This window comes from Microchirus variegatus, assembly GCF_963457635.1.
Source record: "Microchirus variegatus genome assembly, chromosome: 8".
Classification (NCBI taxonomy): Eukaryota; Metazoa; Chordata; class Actinopteri; order Pleuronectiformes; family Soleidae; genus Microchirus; species Microchirus variegatus.
In genome coordinates, this window is record NC_139809.1 from 14,371,919 (window position 1) to 14,397,995 (window position 26,077).

The window sequence follows — 26,077 nt, forward strand, 5'->3', positions numbered from 1 at the left end:
CAGCTGATTCTGAATGGAACTCGTCCCACGTCTGATCACATTCGAACACACCTTCAGTCATGTAGATGTAAATACAAGAGTACACATTTGATCATTTATCTTATGACATTTCAGAGGAAGCAGAGCTTGCCTCGCAGTCTTAGAGCGATCGCCTCTGGTGTCTTGTTATTTATAAAGCGCGGCGCACAAGAGTAGCAGTGTGTAATAATACATTCAAATGAGCGCTGCAGAGGACGCAGGTCCTGTCACTGACGCAGCAGACGCGTGACAGAAGACACATCAGCCTCAAACTTCTAACATCGTCAGCGTCAGTGGATTCGTCATGAGGTCCTCGGCTGTGTTCCTCGCTAAGTGAGCCACCACATGATTCAGATTTCCGATTCTAAAAATGCCTTTGTAGAAACAGTCTTTCTTTATGATCCGACATCACGTCCTGTGACGTGTTGCTCACACAAAGAGACATTGACTGCCGTCAAATACATTCTGGGTATTTTACAGTAAGGCTATTTCAGAGATGCAATTTTCTTGGGGTATTTTGCGACGACTGAGATCTGGAGAGTCAAAGAACGACAACAGGCCACTTCCACGTGGCAAGAATATCTTCAACAATCTCTTTTTTTTAAGCTGGGAACAATTAGGTCTTAGTTGAGTAAAATAATCATGTAACACAGCCTTGATTAAGCCACTTAGGGAGTGATGGAGGGAAAAGTGGTGAGATCCAGATCACCATGTTGAGGTCTCTGTACATACGGTGGCCGATCTTCACTTGTTTCAACCTCTAATATCACGGCTTTTAATTCAATTTAATGTGTTAAGCAGGCACACTAGCAGCTAAGCAACACCCAACCAGCTGATGAGGAAAACAGAGCATGGACTCGCTCACGTATTTCGCCACCCAGTTCACCCTTCCCTTACCTCCCAAACATCTGATGAGGAAAAATAAGTAAAAGGACCTTGTTTGCATCTTATCTGCAGGAAATAGCATTAGCCAAAATTGGACTCTTGGGCTGGGGCTTGAAAGGGATGGCATGGCTTTGGCCATCATTAGCCCTGTCCCCCGACGTGCAGCCTGCCTCTGATCCAGAGCCAAGGCTGGGCAGGAAGGTGGAAGCTGGGCAGGAGAGGCTCGGTATCCCTGGGTGGGCTCCACCACTTGGGTCCCGCTAATGGGCCGGCAACCATCAGCCTGGTATGTCGGTATGCGGCCGCCACCACTTGTGCCGACAGGGGGATTTACATTTTTCTTAAGATAGAGCAGTCGATAGAGGAACTAGAGTGGCAACCCTGCCCACCTCATCACCCTCGCTGCCACTGTCACTGACCGTCCACTTCTCATCTTCAGACTGAAGTGAATCCACAAACTGCAGAGAGTTAGTTCTGCTCACACGGGGTCTAATCTCAGTGCTTTATGTGTCAGTGTTTCCATGTTTCCTCTTTCTCAGAGGGAGAAAACGGTCTTTCTCAGCTCGCTCACGTCCCACAATGCCCCTGCACTGCTACCAATGAGAATCTAGCCTTTTTCCCAGCAGTTTCCACAATGACAGCTATTTTTCCCATGCTCTCTTTTCAGAGAACCTATTTGGGGCATTGAGGCTATCAAATCAGCTGAGAATGAAAAAAAAAAAAAAAAAAAACTCTTTGAGAAGTCGAGAAAAAAAAAAATTCAATGGTCAAAGCTTAATTTAAAAACACTATTGTTTCGAACTGCGCTGATTTCTTTGTATCAACTTTTTTTTTTTTTAAACAGCCCTCCCAGCACACTCTCCTTTTCAGAGACTGTACACTGGAGTCTTACGCGGCGTTTCCTGTGCTTTCACAAACATTTACAGCGACTCACATCTACGTCTGTGACCGACGTGTTGGGGGTAAATGGTTCATCAGGCCCCCCGAGGCAAACACACAATCTGCCTTTCAGGATAAACGACGGTGACAATGACAGCAGCATATCACCTTTGCTCTAAGTATTTTACAACACAAGGCTCCCCTAGTAAAAAACAGCTCTGGGGCAGCAGCGGTCAGCATCACAGCCCCAACATACAGACGCAGTCAAAGACACAGTGTCAAGTGTCTCATGAGTGTCCCCCCCCCCCCACCATTGTGCTGCAAAAATGTTGTGATGGACACTGAAGCACGGGGAGTTGAACAAAAACAGGAAGGCAAGGACATGTATATTCTATAAGAGCTCTTTGATACTCCAGCATGAGGTTCTCACAACGAGACGAAAGGCTGCGTACTGGCTGGCTTATCAGAAGGACTACTATTAATACCAGGGAGACTTTGTCCCCCTGTCCCCTAAGGGAAAATCATGGAGGAAGTCATCGATTCTTCCCACCATAATCTCTGGGAAGGACAGACCTTGCCTCTTCCCTTTTGGGTGACGAGGGTTATTATTCTAAAATTGTGAAAGGACCCACACACAAGGGTTATTTCTGTGCGTCTCAGTGTCGGCGAGGAATTAGAGACCTAGAGTCTGCGACCACTGTCGCACCAACAGACCCTCGTTGTTACAGCCTCCTATAGGACCGCGGCTTCATCTCTGGCGATCGACGTGTGTTCTTTCAAGAAAAATAACATTGTCGTCTGTTTCTGCAGAAGCCACTGACCTGTCTACTTGATAAGGACCTCTAGCGGCAGTGTGAGCAATAAAAGAGGATTGTCAGAAAGTGCCAAGCGTCAGTAGCATGACGTTGTTATACACTATGAACACCATAAAACCACAAAACCTCTGAGGAAGGAGGGAATGGGTGTTACTTTGACACAGACGACCCCTGTCCGCATCCTCTTTCCTTTTTAACAACCAACAATGGTTTCTTGTAATCAAGAACCCCAGACTTAACGTATATGTTAACCCACTGGTTCCTGTGTGTAATCAAATCACCATACCGAGAAATGAAGTGCATTTTCTCCTGTAATAACGAATAATAACGAATAATAGAAAATAAAAACATTTTATTGAGGCAGTAGGAAACTGTGTCATCCTGTTGATGGTAACGACAGACCTCAACTTCCTCATATGGGTCATTTTACACATTGTCCACACATGAGGGCCAATGCAAAACCCCTGTTGTTGCACATTTACAGAGAGAGAAACTCATTTAAAGCATTAAAAATACACTTTGAGTTAGCTTTAGCAGAAAAATATTCAGTTGTCATGACCAAGATACTTTGTGTTTTCACTTGAAAGAAACTTGTTGACTTAGATCCACCCCTAAGTAAATAAAACAGTTAATTTAACCCTATTGGACCTGTCAGAGCAAACCATCACTACCAGGTGTACACACTATTTGCTAGGCTAGTATATAATAGCATATATACTTCTTTCCAAAATGAAGTTACGAAACAGCTTTGTTGCACTCTAATCTGTTGGCGTTACTGTAAAGAGATGATGTGTTTCCTCTCAGACTGTGTTTGTTCTATCATGTGAACACAGTTAAGTCATTTTTCACACATTTTTTTTTTTTTCTACAGTGTCACTTGTGACCAAAGGCGTAGCGTTCAATGCCGACTCAAGAAAACTGCCTTAACCCTTAAGGTGCTCAACATACTTGGTGAACTGCCGCGGGGAATAATACACAACTCCTTATATGGACATCCTGGGTGTGTGTGTATCTATCAGTCACATATTCTGGCTTTAAAAAATGCTGGTGTGTTTATATAGTATATAAAAATCTTTTTTTTTTAAATTGTGCTGAAAAAAAGCATATAAGACAATCTATATCGCATATACTGTACGTTTTAACATAATAATGGAAAAAAAAGCAGCCAGAAGGCTCTGAGTGCTATGGGTTAAATGTCTGAAGAGCGTTATTTGTCAACAGAATTATGCTGAAAAACACAATTTTTGCTGATGTCTTGAACCGACGTTGAATGTTTCTAAACACCTAACCCCAATAACAGCTTTAAAATCGAAATTAAATGAATGAAATATGAATGGATTAAGACGCCAGAGTTTGCTGTGAGAGCAGGTCGGAGACAGTGAGATGGAGGACAAACTGCACAACGGTGGTTACAGGATGAGGATGAGAGGAAGATAGGCTGCATGTCTTTGTGTGTGTACAGTATGTGTGTGTGTCAACGTGTGCAAATATCAGTGCATGTGTGTAGTAACACTCTTCCTTTGGCCGGAGCAAAGAGCAAACCACTATGACTGCCTGTGTGTGTGTGTGTAGATCTGGAGCAGTTAGAACAGCAGTAAAGCAGATGTTTCCTCAGTTTGGCCCTAGAACACGAACACAAAGACAAACAAGGGCCTAACCCAGAAGAAGTCATGCTGAAGTAATCATCACAAGTTTATTCCCCTTAAGATAGAAAGTGAATATCTTAACAGTGATCTGAGAGAGAAGGAAAAAAAAAAAACTGACATAATTCAGCAATAATGGATCATAATATTTTGCCTCTAGGGGTGCAACATGCAGGGTGGAACTTTTCCCTTTTGGTTGACAAACTGACAACATTGTTACTGATCACGACAAAGAAAAAGCTGACTATAAATGCAATAAAAGCATGTGAATATCTGGGGAGCTGTTCAGAGATGGAAAGATTGCCTCGGTTCATCTGTCTCATATGAAGCGTGTGTGTCTGTCGGTGGGAGGGGCTCCAGGACAGTGAGCCGCGATCCCACAACGTTTTGCATTTAACGGCCTGGGAATGACATTAAACAATCAACTATTTATCTAGGACTCCTGCCCACTGCGGCTTCAACCCTATCAGGTTTCCTTTTGGCATCGAATCCCGAATATTGCCAAGTTCACTTCCTCCAGCCTCCTCTCATCACTTACACTTTCAGTTTACAACTATAAGTATTGACCGTTTTCTGCAGGTTTCCATTCCAACCATCAAAATGCATTAAAATGAACCAAATTGATATTATTCCCATGAACTGTTATTATCATACTGTACAGTAAAAGAAGTTCAGCTTATTAAAAATGAGCCGACTGCCGTGCGCCCTTGCGAGAATAGACACTTGTGTTGCCGTAAGGATGACTCAGCACAGCGTTTGTGAAAGAATATGTGTGAAAACGACACGAGGAACGACTGGAAACGGCAAAAAAAAAAAAAAGTGATCCGCTGAGCGCCACCTCTGTCCTAATAGACCCATGCGAGGTCAGCTGTGAGGAGCGCGGCAGCTGCGCGGCGCTAATCCCAACAGGCAAACGTTGTGAACACAAGTGTTGCACTGCTGCTGCTGCTGAGCAGCCAACCACGTGTCAAAAGTGTCGAGTCACTCCGAGAGCAGCCACTTGACACAGGGACACTCTATCATACTGGAATACACTGACTTATTTTGAGGAACAGGCAAAATGAATGAATTCTGAGTCATTTATTCATCATTCTTGAAGCCTCCTGTGCAATCATTCAATTTGTATTCTTATTTTTTAATTTAAATGATACCTTTGACAAAAGAATTACAGTAATCAAGCCTGGGGGAAATACGCAGTCATCATCTTTACCTCTATGATCCTGAGTTCAGCTCACAGAAACAGGTCAACATCGCAGTAACAGTGGCAGGAGATGACATAAAATACTTATTATTATTTGCCCCGAGAGGAAGCAACAACAAAACAAAAACTGCATCGGGCCCAGGACAGAACCTTGGTGAACACCAGAAACAACCGATTCAACAGCATCACCTCTGTTAAAATGTCCCACATAAGAATACTACACCTTATCATCATCACCAGAATTTGATTAGCAATTTAAAAACTTATAATTCACTCATTGTGCACATACAAAGGCTTGAGGTGAAACCACCTAAAGGTAACATTTACAGGAATCCATGCTTATGGGGTTTTTCGATGGTAGAGAAAGACACAGTCGTGGTATCATATCATTGTGATACTGAAAATGACAGAGAAAAAGGTCAATAATAGATTCTCTGCTGACCTTTCCCACACTGAAAGCTGCTTCTATTTCTCACTATCAGGGATGTGCTGTATATATACACCTGCACTTGTGAATGGAGCTCATCAGCCATAGATAAACCTGACCAAAGAGACACCGGTGAAGCAACTCAAACATTAGCACAATTGCAGGCAGTTTAAATCCCATTTCTAAAGTTTCATTTCTTCAGTCAGACACTGAAGAATGAAATTAGCAACAATTTCCACTGCTATCTGAAAACGTTTTATTTTAACCAGGCAGAAGAAAGCTTTCAGAGACATGAGACAGACAATATGAACAAGACCGGTTTCATTCAAAACAAAACTACGAGTCTAGCAGTGTTATGAGCAATTTTTAACAGAAAAACACCATAACAGTATCTGATAAAGCCTCAGTCTTTGTCTCACTTGTGTCTGTTACTACACAGCATTATGACCATTCAAGCAAATTTGACTGGCACATGTTCAAGCGCCACGAGAAGACGAGTCTCTGCTCACATGAGTCAGCAAATCACAAGAGCGAATAGGAAACAAAATAATCAACGTCTTACCTGGTCATCCTTTTTCGAATAACTCCCAAACTGAACGCACCAACAGATCCCACTCCTGAAAAAGATAAAGACAAGTGTGATTAAAAAGTGTTTTAAAAAGATTAAGTGAGGCGCGAGGACAAGTCAGAGTGATGAGGATGAATGAAAAACGTCAGCCATGCTTGCTTCGTGTGACTCCTCCTCGTGACAACATCAAAACCCTCAAAACGCACTTCCATCAGCAGTTTACCATTCACTTGTAACTGCAGCTGCTCCTACAATATCCATGCAATGTCTTTGTCCTGCAATTAGATCTTCACCTGATGAAAAGCTCTTTAGAATACGTAAAGATGAGGGAAATTAATAATGGGGCAAATATTGGGTCTCTACATGTTTCTTCTTTAACGAATGGTTTGATGCGAGAGCGTTTAATTTAAAATCTTGAACAGACACTGAAGAACAGTGATGCTAATCAGCTTTGGTCGCCACTGAAGTGTGAGTGTGATTTAGTAAAAAACGACATTTTTAAAGTGTTTAAAAACCTCAATGTTTAATGTGTTTTTAAACCAAATGTTTAAAGTGTTTTAAAACCTCCATTTTTAGTGTTTACATTTTTTTTAGTGTTTAATTTTTTTAAATTGTTTAAAAACCTCAATTTTTAAAGTGTTTTAAAAACCTAATTTTTAAAGTGTTTAAAAACACATTTTTGAAGTTAAAAAACCTCAATTTTGAATGTGTTTACATTTTTTTAGTGTTTGATTTTTTAAAAGTGTTTAAAAAACACATTTTTAAAGTGTTAAACAAACTGATTTTTTAAACCAAACTTTTAAAGTTTAAAAACCTCAATTTTTAAAGTGTTTAAAAACCAAATTTTTAAAGTGTTTAAAAAAACAAATTTTTAAAGTGTTAAAAAAAACACATTTTTAAAGTGTTTAAAAACCTCAATTTTTACAGTGTTTAAAAACCTAAATTTTTAAAACCATTTTAGCCTTTTCAAAAACAATAATGCTCCTGTAAAAGAGAAATAAACAGCCCACAACAACACAGTTGCTCTTTGTCTAATATTTGTAATGACAAGACAGGAACAAATGTCACTGAGGGCAATAAAAACCCTTTAAATGGTCATTATACGTTAAGGTGCGTATCCTTCATTTCCACTGCTATGGAGATTTTGGTTAATCCCTCGCCTTTTAAATGTCTTTACTGGAGCTGTGTGTCCCTTTTTCTATTTTAACTTTACTTTTACTGCTGTGATAAGTTGAAATATTGCGATGGCAGGGCGATAAGAAACTGAAAAATCTTATAACTGATATTACAAGTTTGCAGACATTATGAATTTGTGACCTTGAAAATTGTGCTCCATTAAAAAAAAATCCTAATTTTGGATTAATGAGAACAGAAGCTGCATTATTTCATTTTCCCTTCTCCACTTAGACACACTTGTGGCCTTATCACTCGTCACAGTGACTTGGATGAGAGGAGCAGATTATTGCATAAAGGAACAGACTGATTTTCATGCTCAATGACCTTCCTATCAGGTATAATCTCTGGCTTTCCTCATAGAGAGTCAGGGTCAGAGAGCTAGCTTCACTTCCGAAAAAAAGGTGAAGCCTCACACCTGCTTTGCCTCCCCTGCGTCCCTTCAGAATGCCGTTTACTGGGAAGATAAGGTTGAATTCACTCGGAGGGACAGCAGCGCCGAGTGAGCGAGTGAAGGAGTGATGGAGCACGGGATGCGAGGAGCTTGTAGCATGAAAGCCACTGAAATGTGACGTTGTCAAAACACATATTTCTCTCCTCCCCCCCCAACAAAGTGAATACATCCGAATACAAAGCATGTGGGGAAAAACACAGAGGTTTGAATTACAGTAGATGAATCTCAATCTTTAGAAGTCAGGAAAAAAAAGGGGGATCTGATGAATGACGAGCAAGACATCCAGGACTAAAGATCACGCATTGTCTGAGACGGCTTTTTAAACGTCTTCCATTATCCAACCGTGTCTTTGAAACCCGAGCACCTGGCAGAGCCTCCTTCTACCACACACATAACTTCATTCGGTAGATCTTGCCTTGGCTTTTTTTTTACGGTTGCCGTTGTAACTCTATCCAAAGCAGTCTGATGATTTTTTTGATAATGTTTTTGACAGTTAATGAAAGGCAAATTACGCAGCTCTCGTCCGAGAAATCGCAACTTCCCCTTTTTTTTCCTTTGAAGGCTTGTCAGTGTTTTATTGTACTTGTTTCCCTTTAGGTCTCCGCATGAGTTTATTGACAGTGTTCTAGCAGCTTTCAGGTCCACGTCTTATCCTAAAATGACAGCAGCTGCCGAGAAAAAGAGCGACACTGGGAGTCGCCGAGGGCGGCAGTGGAAAGGGGGAATCTCCCACTCTGAACAAAGCTTTTCTCATTAGTCCTTTAAACAGCCTTTCCTGGGCCTCTTTGCTTCTGAGGCAGAAGATTAGAACAGCTGCATTTTATTAGGGCATTAGAAAGTTTCTCCGTTGACGGTACATCCGCTCGTGTGTTACGCAATGTTAGCAGTTCATCCAGGTGGGTGACAACAAAGAGATAAGAGTTGCAGGTAGAGTCCCAGACCTATTCTGGCTCCTAATCTCCCCATTCTGACACACACTTTGATTTGTGAGTCAGTCCAAAGCTTGAGCAAACAATCCGTCTTGTTGCCACCCAGGTAAAGACTGCAGGTAACTTTCAGTCAACTCTTTGGTCTCCTGAGCATTTGTTCAAGGTGGTTCATTTATCTTTTCAACCCCGGGTTAATTGGGGGGGGGGGGGGGGGTCACTTGATTGGCAGACTACAGTGTCCTCCCCACTCTCCTTTGTGGAGCAGTTTATTCGAGGCCTCTCTGTTTGTCCCTCTGTAGCACGAGCAGACAGATGTTCGCGCACAGAGGTCAGGACACACAGACTCATAAATGCATGACAACGCACAATCGCGCCATGTTGACAGAAATGTTTCAGATCCTCAGAGATGCGAGGCTCGCGAAATAAAAGAAGAGGTTACCGCAGAGAAAAGAATGAGAGAACGTGTGAGCGTTACAGACGCAGTTACAGGACAAAGCAGTGGATTCCTGTCCTGTTTTTACAAGTTTGGCAAGTAAGACACTTTATACTGAAAGTTAAGGCTCCGATATAGAATATAGAAGTTTGTGTGTGTGCAGCTGACGGAAAAAAACACACAGTCAGATCCACACAATGCTATTTAAAGCTTGCAGTAAAATCAAAATAAATGAGATGTAACGCAAGTTGATTCCATTACATTAGGTTTTGTGGATTATGAGCATTTAACATGACATTTCTGTATTTATTAGCACTGGGTGCATCAACGTTAATGCATGACACGTTTCCATGGCGACTGACCGGAAAAAAGAGACGCTCGTGACGTCATGTTTACGTGACTCCTGATTGTTAAAATGAGTCTCTAAAGTAACACAGTTTTTATTGCCACGGCACCGGAGTCCAGGCACCGTTAAAGGGACACTGTGTAGTATTTATGGGTTTATATGACGCAAAATCCACTTTTGTATACATATTATTGTCTAGTCGCTGTATAATATTCTTTGTTTCATTTTCGTAGTGTTTCAAAAAGTCATGTAACATAACATGGTCGCGGGCCGTGGTTGCATTGCCACTGTTAGCAGCGAGACGCCATGTTACTACGGGAGCCTGTACAGACAAACGCCAGAGAACAAAACAATCGTCTCTTTACTTGTAGCGGAAGTCCCGCCTCCTCTCTCTCCGCTTCGTCTGCTACGGCCGCGGTAGCTCGCCCTCTCCCTCGCCTCACGAACCTCATCTGCTGAGAGCAGTTCTTTGTTGTAAATTTCAGCCTCTCCTCTAGATGGCACTATAAACGGCTTACTTCACCTTTAAGCAGTTAGCTCCATTAGCTGCGTTAGCTCCTTCCGTGCCGTCAGCGCCCCTACAGTCGAACGGGACGGTCTGTTTATGAAACGAAAAGAGCAGCGCTACAAATAACCAGCGTACCCGTGTACTGCGTATGTGGATTATGAGTATTTAACATGACATGTCTGTACTTATTAGTGCTGGGCACATTAATGGCATTTCCACGACGATTAACCAGAAAAAAAATGTGCATGACGTTATGTTTACCTGACTCCTGATTGCTAAAATGAGTCTCTAAAGTAACGCAGCTTTTTGTGCAGCGGCACTGGAGTCTAGGCACCGTTTACCAGTTAGCTCCTTTAGCACCGTTAGCACACCTACAGTCCAACTGGAGCGGTCTGTTTAGGAAACGAAAAGAGCAGCGCTACAAATAGCCAGCGTACCTGTGTACTGCGTATGTGCGCCTCTGTTTTTAAAGTTTATCGATACTTTGGAGAGTCATTTTAACGCCGCTAGTGCCGTTAACGTGCCCAGCGCTAGTATTCCTTGGTAGTTTAAGGAGGAGCCTCTGTGCTTGAAGCATCACTATGGCCAATGCAATCCTTTTGTTGCCTTTTGGACCAAACTTTCTGCAAGAACAAAGCACAAAAGTGGAAGTGTTTTGAGCAGTATTTAGAGGTCTGGTGGCACAGAGGACGTCAGTGTGGGAAGAGGCACTGGAAAAGAACATGGAGTTCACAGAGATAAAGGTAATAAATATGATCTGCTGTGACCCTCACACTGTGTCCTGCAGTCTTCTCTGGTGCATTCCACTCCCCCCCATGATTCCACACAGGCTCCACTTAAGACGTGAAACCTGTGCTGACAGCTCAACCTGCCGACCCCTGCGACCTCGTCTATCCCTTCCCCCTGAGGCGGGACACCACTGGAGAGAGGAAGTGACACGGCCACAAGGGGGTGAAAGGTCGACATTGCAGAATATGCATTGCAAATGCAAAGGGACAAGATGGATGGACGGCGACGGCGGCGGCGGCGGTAACTTGTTTTTACAAGTCAAAGAATCTCAAATAGTTTGAGCAAATGAGTCGTCTCAGTCGGAGCAAAAGACAAAATGACAAGATGTTGACAAAGGACGTGCCATTCAGAGCATTTGAACAATATCAAAGACAAAGAACGGACAACAATATGAATGTCATTCAATAAGTGTACGAAGGAGGTGGATAACTATGGTCGGGATAAACTGCTGTTTTTATTTCACCTAGTTTTCTTTTTGTCAATAAAACCACAGTATTTCATTATTTCCAGACTGGGGACTATATATTATATATATTATCTGTCCATTATCACACACTGGTGAGCTTTTGGAAGAACAAATGGGACACTCATGGTCAGAAGGGGGCTGTGTTTTGGTTTGCTCTCTCCCTCAGGCTTGAGGAGATTGACTGGATAAGGAGATCCAGGGTGGTCAAGACTTCACACTGCCGGTTTAACCCTTACGCAGAGGCTCCCAGAGACACATTAGTGACTTGCTCTGGGAAAATACGAAGTTTTTCTCGAGTTCTCCGACGACTTTATTTAGTCTGGATCTTCTGGATCTTCTGAGTTCAGCCGCTGGTCTTTACCTTTTATTGGGTTTTCTCTTGGCCTTGCAAGAGGCACTTTTGTAGTAAGTGATATAATCAGACCACAGCAAGGGTTTTGCCTTACAACACAGGTGCACTAAGTGTCTCAAAGCACAGGGAGAAGAAATAGACATAGAGTAAGATATGTCGTATGAATTCAGAAATTGAAACTTCTGTTGAAAGTTAAAAATAGCAACGTGTTCCCTTTTTTTCTTGAGCTTTTGTTTTGTCTTCTTTAACCCGTGTGCCATTGACAGCATTATAATAAGCATGCATACCTTTAATCAGAGCCAGTGGACATATATCACATATAGGGCAGTGAGTATATGTTTAATGTGTTGTTATTACTTTATTACAGGTCTTTTTTTCCATTCCACCCACTGCTGTCATGAGTTTGGCATCAGGGACAAGCACAGGCACACCTTTAACGTGTTCTCCTGTTGTTATTATCTTCCAGTGTTGTAGTGTGTGTCATTTAGGGAACAAATCTATTTGACATCAGGTCAAACAACTCTATCAACATGACGGAACAACGTATGACAGTTGAAATGCAATGCATTTGAAAAGAGGGTATGAAAAAGTAAAATTTTGACATCACGGTTCGGAAGATTTCTGGTTAAATGACTGAACAGATTCACATGTAAACATATCAGCTAATTGGCCATCATTTCCCCATCAAAGGACGTATAAATAACTCAAAACAGGTACGAATTATTACAGAATAATTTGTAATATTGCTCCACTGGTACTAACAAAACTTAAGGGTGAATGTGAAGGTTCTTAAATAAATCGAGCGTTGTACTACGTTGTACTTACCGCTCGACATTTTGAAAATATACACGCGTTCATACCAAATATTTCGTATTTCAGGAGGAAGACACGTATCCAACAGACTGCAACTTGTCCTCTGTCAAGTACAGGAACTAAAAGCTACAACCAGTTTGAGCCCTACACCGACACTGATATATATCTGATATTGGAAGTTATTTCACCCTCGAAATAACATCCATCCATCCATCCATTATCTACCGTTATTTCACCCTCGAAAGTTATTTCACCCTCGAAATAACATCCATCCATCCATCCATTATCTACCGCTTTTTCCTCCACCAGAGGGTCGCGGGGGGTGCTGTGCCTATCTCAGCAGACATTGGGTGATAGGCGGGGTACACCCTGGACAGTTCACCAGTCCATCACAGGGCCACATAGAGACAAACAACCATTCACTCACACACTCACACCTACGGTCAATTTAGAGTGGTCAATTCACCTAATCCCCATATCGCATGTTTTTGGACTGTGGGAGGAAGCCGGAGAACCCGGAGAAAATCCACGCACACGGGGAGAACATGCAAACTCCTTGCAGAAAGGCCCTTGTTCCGAAGTTGTTCCAATCGGGGCTCGAACCCAGGAACCCGGGTCTTCTTGCTGCAAAGGCAAGAGTGCTAACCACTACACCAACCGTGGGCCCTCGAAATAACATAACTGTCCATAATATTCCTCTCTCTCTTTTGCTCTTTCTGTTTTTTTTTTTTTTTACACGCTGAATAAACGGAAGCCGAGTCTGGGGCCACATTCTTGCCCTTTCCACACTCAATTGCCAACACAGCACGTGGCTTTGTGCTGGGCTTCGGCGATGGCTCCTTTTTAGAAGTTCTTAATGGGTCACACACACAATATACTTTGTGTTACCGAGCAGTGAACCTCCACTGAGGGGATTGGTGGTGTCACCAGGGTTCAGGTGATGGAGAGGCAGAGAGGGGAAAAGGAGACAGAGAGAGAACCATGGGCTGATGACACTCTGAACACACTGAGCAGGAGTTCAGACATGGACACTCAGCTCCTCCTCTGTGTCTTTACTGCAGATGTGTATTTTCTGCATCTGCGTTTGTGTGCATTTGTAAAACGAGTGCAAAATCTGTTTCTCTGTGTGTTTTTAGTCATTGTTGGTTCGGTGTGTTTGAGTGCTCATTGATACACTCTTAGAAATAAAAGTGCTAAGTAGAACCATATAAGGTTCTTCGGCTTGTCCTCATAGGAGAACCCTACCTGGAACCCTTTAAAAACCCTTTTTTCAGGAAAGGGGTTTTAAAGGGTTCTCTGGATCAAAATGGTTCTTAGTGGAACCATTAGTGTTACCAAGAACCCTTGAAAAACCCTTTCTTCAGGAAAGAAGAACACTGGAAACCCTATTTCCAGTGTTCTAATGGTACATTGCGTTAGAAGGCTATTGGATGATTAGAAAACCCTTGAAAACCCTTGTGCGATGATGTTAGCACAGCTGAAAACAGTTTTGCTGGTTCTTTATTTTGAATAAAAATCATTATTTCTAATCTTGACTATATTTTCTATTCATTTTGCAACTCTTTTCGAGAATAAAAGTGTGACTTTTAATGGAAAACTTAGAAAAATTGTATAGGTGACCCCAAACCTTTGAACGGTAGTGTAAATATGGCAAAGTTGAAATAATGTTATCAATACCAACTGCACCTGTCACACACAGTTTATGAGAAAAGTGATCCACTTAATAGTGAGGGGACCACGACAAGTCCCTTAAACTAGTCTGAAAAATAAACCTTAAACATTTTTGCCTGGTAATGATTTAGAAAAATACTGGATGTGCAAACCTCATGTCTTCCTTCATTAACTATCATTAGTAAGTATTAGATGCTGTATTAGAAACCCAGATATTTGCAGTTCAGTTTTCAATATCTGATTTTAGAGTAAAAGAAGTCGGGGGGGGGGGGCAAAAAAAAAAAAAAGCCACGTCATTTCTATTCAGTGAGTGACATTTCGTGAAACGTGACCCCTGCTCTGTACAGCACATGCATACATGGAGGCGCACACACACACACACACACACACACACACACGGACCCCTACCACACACAAGGCACGCACACACATCGATATGTCCAACAGTGGTGAACAGCTGCATGGGTCGCTCTGGAGCGAGACCAGCCACCTCTTGGCCACAAAGGGCTGCTTGTGCCCCCGGCTCGCTAGGAACATAAAACACAAGAGATAAGACCAGACACTGTTTGCCAGGACCAATGGACCTCCCCAAAACAGGAACTGCAAGTGCAAGTGTTTCAAACACACACACACACACACACACAGACACACATGGATGAGAGGAAGCACACACATGCATGTAAATGACACACATGTGGCACAGGTTTGAATGTGTGAGTCTATTCAAATGATTTTCTGTGGCTGATTAAGTTATGAAGTGATTACTTTTGTTCATAAGGGTAAAAAACATGTTAATGCAGTCATTTTTTTAAATAAACAAATCATTTTTTCCTATATATGATTGGTTATGTGTACTTTTTTTGTCCCCACATGTTACTTTTTGGTGACTTGTGTCAGCCATTGTTGGCAAACTTTCGCTAAAACGTGTCACATTTTTGACTTTATTCGAAAAACTGCCGGCCCCTGAGACGTGTAAAAGGAGTCCCGTCTATTGTGTTCTCAGGCAAGGTCAGAAAGAGAAAAAAAACCCTGGTTCAACAATGAAGCCGCGCTCTCCATTCTTTATTCTATGTGGCTCTCTTTTCTGCCGAGTCATGATTTGTCCAGTCACCGCTCGCGAGGCCCACACAGACACAGGGCCACACACACCATGACACAGTAGAGTCTGTGTGGCTTGGATCAAGGTCCACTTGCAGAAGAGGAGGAGGAGGGAAAAGCCCCTAAACGTGACTGATGCCTTTGTCCTTATCGCTGCCCTTCTTCTTCTTCCTCCCTCTATCCATCTGTCTATCCATCACCAGGCCTGCGTCTCTCCCGCTCTCTCGCGCTGTAACCTCCCCATTCCTGTCCATCTGTCAATATCGCCACTCTCCTTTAATGCCCACAAATCTCTCCATGGTCACCCGTTATCTTCTGAACAAAAATGACATTCCGACACAACTAAAATGAAGTTTTTAGTTTTTTCCAAAGAATAAACGCCAATACTTACAATACTTTTATTGGTGTTTACATCTGTGGAACATAAGTGGTTTCCCTTTTCTTGACTATAATAATAATACTTATTACTATTTTAATACTACTTTAGGCTTAGCTCAACTGTAACTGACACTTATTTTCATCATCGATTATTGATTAATTCAATATTTGTTTGGTCCATAAAATGTTGACAAATGTTGATCAAAACCTCAAAATAATGATGACGATGTTCCCAAATGTCTTGTTTTGTCCACAAAATGTCAGTGTTTTATTGATTTATTGGTCAAATGGAGCAATGAAACCAGAGAATATTCACATTTAATACGCTAATAAAATGAGAAAGCTTGTTTTGATTATTTAAAAAAAAGAAGAAAAAAAACAGCTGACACTGAATAATCGATAAATACAACTCAGAATTAAACGAAAAGGACACACAATGAGGAGATTTATTCTCTGCACGCTAACGATAAAAGTTTTGCTGTGATCTTCTTCTCCTTTCTTTTTGTCTTATGCAAAGTACGCTTGCACTGTAAAAAAAAAAAAGTTGAGTAAACTAAAAATTTCAAGGCAATTTGCTGCAAGAAATTTTTGAGTTTACAGGCCAACAAAAGAGTGTGAGTTTTTAAAAAAGTTTCATCAACTAATATTATTTTTGTTAGACAAAAAGTTAGAGTTGTGCCAACTCAAAATTCTTAGTTTGGCTAACTGATCTTGTTCAGATAAAGTAAAAAATGTATTATAAAATTTCAATTTTGAGTTGACTTAATTCTAACTTACAAGTTTGTCTAACAAAATAATATTAGTTGATGGAACTTTTTAATCTTTTGTTCAAAATGTTTTTCAAAATTCGAAATTTTGTCCTCAAAAATTGATTGCAGCAAGTTGACGTGAAATTTTGAGTTTTCGTTTTTTTTTTTTACAGTGTATTTCACATGACATTACAAAACAACAACGGTGTCGGTTCTTGGTCCCGTTCCCGTTGAGTGCACGGACAAACTCTGTGGCCTTTAAAGTGTTTTAAATATTTGTGTCCACTGCATTAACACGTGTGTGTGTATGTGTGTGTGTGTGTGTGTGTGTCTTTGCACAGCCAGATGTGTGAGGAGGACACAGACAGGACCTGCTGCATCACCCCGGGAACAGTTGATTTGAATAATTTCCACCTAATTCATCACCTGTTCATATACAGTTCACATACGTTCAGTGGGCCATGCAGCTGTACCTCATTCATAACCACTTCCACTTCACACACACACACACACACACACACACACACACACACACACACACACACACACACACACACACACACACACACACACACACACACACACACACACACACACACTGAGCAAAAGAGACAGATGCAGTTGCCGAGCAACGCAACAAAAGAAGAAGAAAAAATGAGTGTCCGACAAAAACAAACAACACAAATATTGGCTTTGCATGGTTTAGAAAAGAGAGTTGGGGGATTTTTGCAGAAGTGCAGTATGTATATACAGGAGGTGGAAGCTTCAACATCTGTTTACGCAAATAAGGCTGAGCGAGGAGGACGGAGCCTGAGACACCTGGGATATGGACCATCACACTTATAGGCATTATATACAGCACATATATTCACAATCTGAGAATAAAATCCATTTGAAAACCAAGAAATAGCATGTTTAAAATTATTTTTCAATGCTGTATTGACATGTGATGCAGAGAATGGAGCCTTTTCTTGGATTATAACTGCAGAATTAACCAAATAGATCCAGGAAGTTGAAGAGTTAATATCAAACTGTAGATCAGTGAGAAACTACATTAAAAAAAGCAGAAATATCACATGCTTTGTGAGAAATATAAAACGCCAAATTGACAACATTTGCCCACGTATGATTTTATGCAGCGTCAGAGCTTTTAACGTCATAATGTCGCTTTATTATTTGGTTGGACTTGTTCTGAATGTTCTTTATGAGTTATGCAAACCAGGTTTTGTTATGAACAGACGTCTCAACCGTTTGGTAGAGGCCTGTATCTGAAATACTGTAGGGTCTAATTTTAAAAAAAAAACAAAAAAACAATTGTTATCATAAGTAAATAAAATAAGATAATAAAAAATGCTTTTTCTTTTTTTCTTTGTGCATACCATAAAGGGTTAAAAGAAGAAGAAGAAGTAAAATACATAAAGACAGTTTGTTCAAATATCCTTTTACATTCAAGAGTATTAGTGTCATCACTTGTGTTTTTTTTCTTCTTTTCTGTTGCAATGATATCAGCCTTCTTGTTGACCCCACCCACGTCTGTTTACAACAGGGAATCATTTTCTTCTTCTTCTTCTTCTTCTTTTTCTAGAGAATGAGACAATATTTTGTTTGTCTCAGAGGCTGAAGTACTTTTCTCTCAAGAATCCCACGAGATGGACTGGTTTTTGTGCCATATGACACTAAATGCTGTATTTTCAAGCAACAATGATGAAACTGATGAACGACGATCGATAAAAACTGTATTTTTTGGTGACGGAAATAAAGATAATATCAACTTAAATAGAGATAATATGCATACTAATGTTAAGATAGTATGAAGTATCCTTTCTCATGTTTTTGTTTTTCCTGATTTCCTGTTTTGTAAATGTCATCCTGGATATTTGATTGTAATTTTAAGGTCAGAATGTGCGGAGCGGAGCCCCCGAAGTGACGAGAAAAAAAAAAGACGAAAAAATAAATAAATATTTGAACTCTCGAGTTTCAAAGTCGAGATCTTGAGTTTCCAAAAAAAAGAAAAAAAAAGTAATACATTTTTTTCATATTGGAAACTCTTGATTTCAACTTGGAAACTCTAGTTTTAATTTTTTATTTTTTTTTTCATGTCACTTCAGGGGCTCCGTAAGAATGTAATGTAATGTAAAAATAAAAAATAAAAAAATAGTGGCGCTTTACTGAGTGCTTGACTGACTCTCAGGGAGAGTGTGTTTATAATGAGCAACATCACTCAATGAGAACAAGTTTTCCATTTGTGTTACTAAGCAGCAGCAGCATTTTCCGAGTGTTTCAGTGATTAGAACCGATCCCTGCGTCACCTCTGTGTGCCAGAAAAACATTCCACTGCCACTTTTTTCTCTATTTACAACCTTTATTCTTCAATCTTATTTTGCGATTAGTGACTGAGCGTCACTCAACGAGACGCATATTTTAAACCCTAACTGCAAAACAAGCCCGTGAAGTGAAGAGCGGCGGGGACTGAGTCCCATGTGATTGGTTGATAATTGCCATGTTTGGAATGATGGAAAGATTCTTTGATGTGCGCGTCGCCAGCGTTCACAATGGCCAATGTACTGTACACGAAAGAGGCAGGAAAAAAAGAAGCATTATCACTGATTAACAGAAGCAGCTGCGTTAAGACTAACTCTACCTTTGTTGAACCCTGATCCAGAAACAATACATTAACTATGTGGAAGGAGGCAGGTCACGCACACACATCACACCTCACTGGTGACTTGCACAAAGCACTCCCTCCTTAACCCAAACCAACCCCCCCTCACCCCACCCCACCCGGCTGATAGGATTTAACATATTATTTCAGTTTCACTTTGACTTCAGATCAACAGTCATAACTGTAATTCATAAATCCGGAGGGTGGGCCGTGCACTTTGAGATGCTGTGAACGAGTGTTGTGCAGCTAACTTCCTGCCAAAATGGCCTCTGATCGGCAGCAAACAGGGTGTTTCTTAAGGGTTTGCCATGAGAGAAGTGAAACAATAGGTGAGGGTGTGAGGTGTGGTTTGTAACAGCTGATAGTTCTTATTTTGACTCAGCATATTGGTATGCTCTTTTTTTTCTTCTTCGCAGCATGAGGAATGAAGACATATACTGATTTTTTGTTTTATAGTTGTGGACAGAAACAGTGTCATGATAACATAAATATCTCTATTGTGCATGCAAATTAGGATGTGAGGTCTTCCTTCTTCTGAGTCATTCGTTCTTTTTTTCATTTTATTTTGATACGACTTCCTCTTCCACACTTCTACGTGGGTTCAAGATGGAAATACATATGAAAAAAGGAAGTTTTTTTTATAATGACTGGGTATGAGATTAAGTAATTAGAAGAGAAAAAAAAGAGGAAACCCTGGTTAAATTCACTATAATGTCCTCCTACTTGCTTGTACAGCCTCTGCAGCAGCAGCAGCAGCAGCAGTCTGGAGCCACTCTCATGCAGACACTCAGCCTGAATAGCGCCCTCTATCAGCTGCAGGAATGTATTACAGAAGAGAAACAGAGCAGAGCAGGCAGCTGGACAAGAAACAAGTGCAGCAAAGCCACCAGCTTCACTCATGGAGGAGGCAGTGGTGAAGCCCCCCCCCCCCGCGCCCCCCAGGAAACAGCTGTTCTGCTATCAGTCACACTTTACACCACAGACACGGGACGGGGAGTAAGTTAAGGGGTTCTGGCCTCATGTTTTATATGGCATAAAGTTGTGTTTTACATTATTAAAGGATATAATTCTGTGCGGGATTGTTTGTGGCGTTATAATTTTTATGATATAACAAAAGCCGACAGATAAATCTTTGATCGAGAGAAAACGTGGGAAATGATTGTGAAATTCAAAACAGCAAAAGAACTCAGAGACCTGGGCACGCGTGGTCTGAAGAATTCAAAAATTAAAAGTGCAGATTGTTCTCACTTTTACAAAACACAAAGATTTCCTACAGCTTTAGGACATTTTTTGGGGGTTTCTTTCACCTGTTCGTTGACTTTAGATTACTGAATACACTTTCATGTCCTGGTTCCTGCACCTTTGCAGAATTTAAACTTTTACAGCTTCAAAAATCTGAAAAGATAAAAGGTCTTTTCATTTATATACCCTCCGTACAAGCTGAGGTTCAGAAAACTCAGCTATTATAAATACACATACATCCTACAGACAATCAAAACCTCCTGTTAGTGGATAAATAGTAGGAGGGGAAATTTACTATAAAATGTATTCTGTATGAAATTAGTCAACATGAGACCTGGTTTACATTCATCTCAGTTTGTTTATGCATGATGGAGTGGGACATGTGCAAAGGGAATTTATGAGATCAAAAAAAAAATAGAAGAAACAGAAACAGAAGAGTGAAAAAAAAAAAAGTCAATAATGCGACCAGACTGGAACTTATGTGTCACCGGCACCTGTAAGTATGACTTAAAACCGTGTGTTAAGATAAAGATAAAGACGCAAATACTACTTTCAAATTTGAGTGAAAAAAAAAAATAGTGTATTAAAATATTTAACGAGCAAACACGACGACGAGACTGGAGATTAACAATTACAACCACGCTCGATAAAGACCGCAGTGGCATTATCTTATCAGGCCGGGGTGGAGAGAGGAGACCAGAGGAAACAAGGACGACGGGTGTTATTTCCGTTGGCATTCGTTCACATCAGTGTTTGCAGTGGCATGACCACTCACTCCACGGCAACCAAAGCAGAGGAAGGTGGTCACTTATCAGTGGAAATAAAGTGTCTTAAACCATGACATTGTAAGATAGAAATCCCCTTTTGCAATGCCTCATCACTTCTTTTTTTATTTGACGTGATCGTGTAAAGATTCAGAGGAATCTTCCCGCTGTGTGTAATAAAGAATAAAAAGCCACTCGTGTTCCTCGTGTGCCTTTACTTGAATGCGTGGTCCTGGTAGAGTCACAGTTAATATCGTAAAGGCAGGTGGGGAGAGAATGGTGAAGCACAGTGTGGGGGGTTCATATCGTATGTCTTTAATGTCTGTCTGACATTCTTACTTGTCATAACCCGGTGTTCCAATCCGTCTTCGTGCACAGACCGTCCGTCTGCCACCTAACCTACACTCTTAGAAATAAGGGTTCCACAATTGTCCTTCTACAAGGGCTAAGGTTCTACCTGGAACCATTTGCTTCTGAAAAACCCTTTTTTCCAAAGAAAGGGTTTTTGAAGGGTTCTTGGTAACACTAATGGTTCCAGTAAGAACCATTTTGATCCAGAGAACCCTTTAAAACCTGAATAAAGGGTTTTAAAATGGTTCTTGGTGGAACCTTTATGAAAAGGTTCTACCTGGAACCAAAAAGGCTTCTCCTATGAGGACAAGCCAAAGAACCTTATATGGTTCTACTTAGCACTTTTATTTCTAAGAGTGTACAACAAGCACAATTATATATGGAATTAGATTTATGTCAATATTTATGACAACACTTTTTCAGAGGGAAAAACCAAAATCAGCTTTAATTATACGAAAATATTGTATTTTATTCTTTAAAAATTTACTTGTTCTTTGTGCGCCGCGATTTGTTGTTTGCGCTGTGTTTTTTGGTTTGTGGGCGGGCCTTAGCAAGCTGCCTGCTGATTGGCTGGAGTTCGTTTGGAAGTCATTGCCCGTTGACATCTGACAAAACATGAGATATTTACAATTACTTTGTTAGATGTTGATGGGGGGGGGGGGAAACCTGGGGGAATGAGTTCCGGTCCGTTGAGCTGTCACTCCAAAACTCCAGCCAATCAGCAGGCAGCTTCGTAAGGCCCGCCCACAAACAAAATAAATACAATATTTTGAATGATTGAATCGATATTTTTTTCCTTCTTAAAAGGTGATTTTTGATTTGTGAAAGGTGTTGTTTCCACACTACGAGATATAAAAGTCGAACCATATAAGGTTCTTCGGCTTATCCTCATAGGAGAAACCTTTTTGTTCTACCTGGGACCCATTTGGAGGGTTTCACCCTTTTAAAACCCTTTATTCAGGAAAGGGGTTTTAAAGGGTTCTCTTGATCAAAATGGTTCTTACTGGAACGGGTTTCAGGAAAGGGTTTTTCAGAAGCAAATGTTTCCTGGTAGAACCTCAGTCCTTGTAGAAGGACCATTTTGGAACCCTTATTTCTAAGAGTGTAGCGCCGAAACAATAAATCGATTATTAATCAACTACTAAATGAATTGTCAAGATTTCTGATTGTTTTAGCTTCTTCAATGTGAATATTTTCTTCGTTTCTTTGCTCCACAAAACAAAGAAATCATGAAAACTGAATCATTTTGGTTTGTGGACAAAAACAGGACATTCGAGAACATCATAATTTCCAGGTTTGACAGACACTGATCAAGGTATTTTAACATTTCATTTCATCTTATTCCATACAATTCCTTATCTTCATACATACACGAAGAATGGACGCACACACACACTCTCTCAAAGTCGTCCTCTCTGTTTCCTACAGTAGGGACACTGAGGTTGACCATGTAAAATAACACTAATGGCTAAAGTGCAGTGGCTCTACTGTATCACGAACATCAACACACGTTTCTTTTGTGTGATTCAAAATCACTCTATCACGTTTTCTACCAATAACATGCTTTTTTTTATTTTAGTTGACTGTTACTCAGAAGCTTGAGAGTGTCAGATTCCAGTCCCAACTTTCCTTCTTTCTTTCTGTCTTAAGCCTCAGTTCACCCCAGTGTGGCCTCATAAAAGCCCACACCTCTCCTCTGGACTTCCTGGCTACTGATTGCAGCATCTGAAAATGGCAAAAAAAATAACACCCACAAGCTGCTGGTGTCTGTACCAGGTACCATCTGGGTCTGGTTACCCGGCACTGAAGGCAGAGGAGGAGGAGGAGGTGGTGGATGGGGGGGCAACGATGGCAGTACGGAATGTCGTCCCCCCCTTTCCATTTAAAACTAACCAAGGGGCCATGAGAAGCTACTGAGGAACATGGATGTATATGTGAAACATGGTCGTAATAACATGCAAACAATGTCTGGAAGATGTTAATCTGATTCTTTTTCAGGAGTTTCAATTACAGATTAGTCAAGCCAAGGACCATTTCTTGAACATTACTCTTACTTTTTTGTATTTTTTTTTTTAGCTTGAAAGTCAAACTAACCAGCCGTATGAACAGAAGTAATGCAGAATGTGAATCATTATTTCCAGTCATTTATTTGTCCATACAGCAATATTCCGTTGTCTTGTCATCACAAGATGAAGGCCCGTTCAATCAAAACATACAAACTAACATAATTAAAAATACATTCATGGGTTTCAAATGAAGCTACATTATAAATAACAACAATAATTGAAGGGAATAATGAAGAAATGATTCGGATCCATTAGTGGGAGTGAGTGTGGGTGGGTCTGAAAACCAACCGTGGGCGATTCTACAAAATTACATTGAGAAAATGACTAATTTCATGAGTGCATCTGCATAAATAGTTCACAAATAAAGACATAAGTGAAAGTGGTCCCTGGATACAAACAATACTGATCAGCGTGTATGAAAATACTAATGATTCGACGACATAAAAGTGCTAAGTAGAACCATATAAGGTTCTTCGGCTTGTCCTCATAGGAGAACCCTTTTGGAGGGTTCCACCAAGAACACCTTTTAAACACCTTTATTCAGGAAAGGGGTTTTTAAAGGGTTCTCTGGTATCAAAATGGTTCCATTAGTGTTACCAAGAACCCTTGAAAAACCCTTTCCCGATCAAAGGGTTTACCAGAAGCAAATGGTTCCAGGTAGAACTTTAGACCCTTTTGGAACCCTAATTTCTAAAAGTGTACCATACATCCGACTGGCCGATAAATGTGGAAACATTTACAGTGAAAAAGGCATCACAAGCGTTATAAATTCTTGGCATGCTAAATAAAATGCTTATAGTTGCACTTACAGTATCTGTATTTGTACTTAAGTGGTATTAGAATAATTTCGACCTAATTCCATAATTCAAGTGTGGGAGAGGGAAAAAGTCTGTGTACTGACCACTGTCCTGAATGTGTGACTGCCGTTATCTCTCAGTCATTCTGCTGGGTGACATTACCGTATGAAGGATGTCCTGGACACAACTGATAACGCATTCCCCATCGCTGAGGTAATTTCCTCGGCCCTACCCATAATGCACCATGGCCAGCTGGTGGACTAGTTTGCGCATGAGGAGTGGAGTTGACCTGTGAACCTTAATTGTTGATGCGCACAGAAACATCAGGTGAAAATATCAAGCGGTGGATATAAATATTTTCACTGACACTGACATGAACTCTGGGTTTCTCTGTGATTGTAGCTGATGGAGGACAGTTAGTGAACCCTAACCCTTACTGACATACAGTATAGAGATAAAATAGAATCTCCAGTCAACTTAACCTGTGTGACAAAGCCAGAGTACTCAGAACAAAACCCAGACCGACACACAGAAGAAACCCTGGTTAGCCAACAGGTTCCAACCGCTCTGCCGTGAGGTGACAAAGCGTGACAATACAAACTGTGCATAATGCTGACACTGTGTTTTTACTGTGACTTCAAACACGTCTGTTTCACTTACTGTAAATTTAAGCTAATATCCTATTTCCCCAACTGACTGTGAACACAGCACTGCAAAAACCAACAGGACCACTGAAACTTATACATAAGGCAACAACGAACGAGATAAGGGGTTAAAAAGTTAATCTGGTGCATGCATCGCTTCTTTCTAGGCAGAATTGACTCGCTTAGTCATTGTGATCGTCGTTGATGGCGGTCCATAATCACATTAAGTGATCTGACCAGGAAATACATTTGAATACACACACACGGATGTCTACAGTGCGCCGTGTAGGTGATGAACTAAAGCAACTCAGCGCTGGATTGGATAGACAACACAAGACTTTGACTGAATGAAGGGGGGAGAGGGGAGAGTGTGCTTTTTGAACACGAGGCCAAACATGGCCAGATCACTGCTCTCTCTCGGCAAAAGTTTGGAGCGCAGCCGCTGCTTTTGGCTCTGAAAGAAGAAGAAGAAGCCCAGTCAGGGTGGCCATGGATGATTGCTCTTTTGTTCCACCTCTGTCACCTAATCAACTTTCTTTGGCAAGTCCTAAATAAAGTCATATAGTGGTACTAATGTTTTAATATAACTCCATGTGTCTGTGGCAAAGTGATGGGCCCAGACCTCCTTACTCCCCCCCCCCCCCCCCCCGCACCCTCTCGATTCATTAGCAGGCTGAGAGGTGGCATTTGTTCTGTAGGAAGGAAAAATGAGCAAAGAAACAATTTTGAATAGGGCTGTGCAAAAGGTTAAGGCACGTTAACGCATGATACATTTCCATGGAAATAGACGCACATAACTTCATGTTTACGTGTCGCGACGCCGGAGTCCAGGCACTGTTTACCAGTTAGCTTCGTTAGCTGCATTAGCTCCTTTGAGGGCCGTTAGCGCGCCTACAGTCGAACTGGAGCGCTCTGTTTTTTAAACGAAAAGAGCAGCGCTACAAATAACCAGAGTA